At 37.7% G+C, this 4589-nt stretch overlaps 1 pseudogene; it reads left to right on the top strand.

The window, feature by feature from the left end:
- Positions 1 to 507: 507 nt before the first annotated feature.
- LOC123255283 lies at positions 508 to 4385 on the top strand (annotated as a pseudogene).
- The last annotated feature ends 204 nt before the right edge of the window (positions 4386 to 4589 follow it).

Genomic DNA, 4589 nt, shown 5'->3' with positions numbered 1-4589 from the left:
ACTCCATGGGGAAAGTCAGTAAAAGAAGTAGATATCTGATAAATTATTTTACTTTTCTCTTGCTTTTGATTTTATTTGCGCTGTCCAGATTGAACTGGAAATATGGAATGTGATCCACTTCATTTTGTTTTTGCCCATGAACATTCCAAACAAGTTATATTCCAAAGGGAAATTATGTCTCAAAGGATTCAAAGTCACTGTCTGTAGGGATTTAGTTTGTGAATTCAATGGCAAGTCTCCGCTTTTTCATGTAACATTTGAGGCAACTTTAAAGGTCTGGGATTTCATTGTTGGTTTAACTGAAATTATTGACTTTTTCCAAATGTCACCTTATCTGAACATTCTACCACAAGGTTCATTATGGACCCTAAAGTAGAGGGACATGTTCAATTTTTGTTTCTGAATTGGGGTTATGAACAAAGTGGGAGACAAATATAGGAGAAGTGATCTAAAAATGTTTGTTGAGGGGAGTGACCTCTCTACCATCCTCTTTTCTCCTTCTTCAAGTCCTGGCTATAAATTATGATTCTCTCCAGAGTTCATACAATATAAATGCTATTGCGGGAAGCATGGAATTTAATGAGGAAAGCAGTCCTAAGATCTTGTCACCTTTTACTCTCTCCCAATTTAATGATGGTAACGCAGAGGTCAGATTTAACATCAGGTAAGTAACCTGTATAGAACAGTCCTATAAGCTTATATATTCATTTGTAGCCCATATTTCAGAGCCACAACTAGAATCAATAATTCTATATGCTCTGCTCACCTAACCTAGCACATTTAGTAGTTATATTTCATATATGGAGATTGTTTATTTATACCCCCAAGGGGTGAAATGCTTACTTAGCACCCTTTGGTTGGCTTCCAAAGTCACTAACTGCTGATTCCCACATGGGCTCATGCCTCTTCTAACTTTCTTCATTTCCCTGTTGATGTCTCCATCCATGCCATTCATGACACAAGTTATCTTATGTTCTATATTTCAGCCTATTTATATGATTTATCTCTCACCAGTTCCCTTGGGGTCACCTGTGATTTTGATTCCTTAGAAATCATGGTGTTCTGTGATTTCCAACTTGATTCCCAGAATGTCTAATAGTCAGCATATGGATGGGAAGTCACCCAGTTCTTTATCAGTGGAAATAATCAAAACACAGATTAGAATACTGTTCTGTTTCTGTTGCATTTTCCTTAGTTGAGAGCTGGATCAGGAGCAAGGGATCAAGTCACTTTTAAAGATTTTTGATGTTATTACTTCTTATCTTCAGAAAACTATTCATATGCATTTTTCAGGCATTATGGCAAATGCGATGAGGTTAAAGTAAAATTGGAGAAAACAGATGATCCCATGAAATTTACTATAGGTAAGTAGGCCAAACATGCCTCATTAAAGGGAGTCTTATAAGGAATCATAGCCTGAGACCAGGTTTCAGAGATGATTTGATCCTGGGACCTTTCTGTAGCCTTAGAATCCAAAAGCTCAATTTGTTTGATAGCACATAGTGACTTGGGAAGTTTTTCCCATGATATGGAGGAGGTTGAGCAGTGGGTTTGTCTTCCTGTGGACATGACTGACCAAGTTGGCTCAGGGTGGCAAAGTAGACTAGACAGTTGCTCTTATAGATTGCATTGGGAAACTAAAAAAAGAGACACTTAAACTTTCTATCCTTGTTGAAGCTCTTGGTCTGAAATTTCCACCATTAGATATTTCCTTGGGTAAAGGCATTGTCTCATGAAGGATATTCTGAAGATTCACATGGGTAATTCAAGAAATTTAAGAGGCAAAAGTGTGCATTAACATGCTAATACTAAGAATGTGGAGAGTGCTACTTAGTGGGGTGCAACAGAAGAGACAAAGTGTCTGGGACTCAAAAATTAGAGGCACATAGAAGGTAGGAGAGATGTTAAGAATAAACTTAAACTGTCTCAAAATCTGTTAAAGATGGAGATGGATTGATCCATTTACATAGTGAGCAAGAGGAGGTTATCAATGATGCCTTGGCCCTGCCCTCATTCACTCAAGCAATTCCAGTATGGAGAGAATCATTTCGTTCAATGAATAGGGGATAAGTTTCAAGGAAGATATCACCCCTGCATAAAGTTCAAACACCTATATGACCATAGACCTGATTTATGATTATATTAATATTGGCAATTTCCAGTGTGTAAACCCTATCAGTGCAGAACACCATTTGCTCTCCAACTTACTATATTAGAAGATTACCCAGGAACTTGAGTGGTTAAATGAATCCCAAGTATGATTTTGAGGTGAAATAGGAATTCAGATCCACTTTATTCCAATGTTAGGTCTCCATCTATTACATTATACTTCCTCTGACTATGTAAATTCATTAACCTCTTTGAGTTTCTGTTTCATCTATAACATAAAGCAATAGATGAGATGTTATTAAGTTCCTCCATTGGATCCTGTGGTCTTATAACAGACAATATTACAGGATAAAGTTCAGATCTTAGAGTCAATGCTATGTATTGGTTCTAAGGCAGAAGAGCACTGGCTAGGCAATGGAGGTTAAGTAATTTTCCCAGGGTCACACAGCTAGGAAGTGTCTGAGGGCCAGATTTGAACCTAGGGCCTCTTGCCTGGCTATCAATCCAATGAGTCACTCAGTTGTCCCCAAAATGAAGATTTTTTTATGAAGTTGAAAGGTAAATTTTCCTGGTTAGATCATACAATTCTCTTTTATACTTCTTGGCTATTGGCTGCCTTCCAAGTACAGTGAATCTAAGGCTTTCCCCAGTCTTTTCCCAAGAGATATTTTCTAAGAGGATTAAATATGCTAAAGGTATATCTTCCTACAATTTCTCACAGAAGAAGGCAAACACCAAGTTTATGTAAGCAAGACATCTGTGCCAGATCATTGGATTATTATTTGTGAGAGTGAATTCCTTGGTGAGCCTATCAGAATGGCCAAACTTCTGGGTAAGTAACATGTGATTCTGTGAATCCTAGCAAGGGAACAATGTCATTATGTGGGACAGCTATTGGAACCTTCACACCTAGAGTCCTGCAGAGAGGGAATGAAGAGAATTCCTCTCTGTTCTGGGAATTTTCCCTCTCTCATATTCATTTTGAATTTGATACAAATAAAAATTTGGGAAAGAGATCAGTGGTTTCCCTGAATTAACTCAGATTTTATCTGCTGGCCATTTGATGGCAATTTTGGTCTTATGAAGAAATCACTTTCCTAAATGCAGGTACCAACTCAATTTAACCTTAATGAGTTAGCACAGGGGAAATTTTATTTTGAGGAAAGTAGTTGGAAGAGCAAGAAGGTACACCTGTACATGGCTTTACTTTTTTCCTCCATCATATTTGTGGAGATTTTAGGAAATGATGACTATTTTGTCTAGTACAAATGTGAAAGATTTATATGAAATTTTTCTGTGGAGATGACAATTTGGGGAGTGTTTGAGGTAAGGAATTTGTTGGCAGAAGATAAAGTGAGCTACACTTTTCAACTCCCCTAAATTCTTTCCTGTTCTTTCTTTATGTTGTCAATTTAACTTACTGGGTGCAAAAACCAGGAACTTTTCATAACAGAGGGCAACTGTTAGAGAGACAAAGATCAGAGAAGGATGTAGTCAGAACTAATCATTTATCCTGTATGATCTTTTTCTGCAGGTCCAAAGTCAGAGCCACACCCTACAGCTATGAATGAATTTAAGGAGTTCATCAATAAGAAAGGACTAGATGAAAAAATGATCATATTTCCCAGAGAACGGGGTAACAAGAAGGGAATTTTGACTGTAATCTGCCCTGTCCCTTCATTCCTTGTCCTGTACCATCTTCCCTTCTCTCTCCATTCTAGTTGTTTTCTACTCTTAGAAGTTCCTTTATGCTTAATTTTTAGCAGACCATATTTATTGCTTAAACCAATTCTGGCTTGGGAGCTCTATGGTAGGAAAAGCTTTTGACAAGTAAATGCATTTACATGTGTCTTTGTTTCTGCAGAGCCCTGCTCTCCCGAACATGCTTAAGGTAAGTGATCTTTAGGGACTTCTGTTGCATTTTCAGAATAATCTAGAATCCTTCATCTCAGCTGGGGTTTAAGTGGCCACTTGGTCCAGTTTGGTCAAAGGAATGTGAACTTGTGACCTAAACCAGAGATGACCATTTTAAAAAACATATTTCAAATAAACTGCAACCTCTCCTTGTATTTCTATGCTAGTGCTGAGTACTCTTTTTCTGTACCTTTTGCAACCTGGGAGTGGGCCCTACTAGCTTTTGGGAAGATATCACTCCTCTCCCTTATGCAATCATAAGAAGCCTTGACTTTCCCTTTTGATATTTTCTAGGAGAAGATAATTTCCTTCAACCTCAGAATCAAAGATATCCTGGAAATCCAAGCCATCTCCTCAGATGATCAAAAGGTCTCTCTATGTGGCTTCTTATCTCAGCCTCCTCCTGGATTTTCTAAAATTTTCTTTCAGTATTTACATAAATGTATGTAGCAATCACCCCTGACTCAGTCTCTTTATTTTGATGTTTTATTGGGGACAAAGAAATAAGAAGTAGGTAACAACTAAATCAGGTACATTTGTCTAGGAGTCCAGGGATCTTGGACATC

This window comes from Gracilinanus agilis, unplaced genomic scaffold, assembly GCF_016433145.1.
Source record: "Gracilinanus agilis isolate LMUSP501 unplaced genomic scaffold, AgileGrace unplaced_scaffold42454, whole genome shotgun sequence".
Lineage (NCBI taxonomy): Eukaryota > Metazoa > Chordata > Mammalia > Didelphimorphia > Didelphidae > Gracilinanus > Gracilinanus agilis.
Note: the sequence above shows the minus strand (reverse complement) of the source record. Positions and strands in the feature narration are given on the sequence as shown.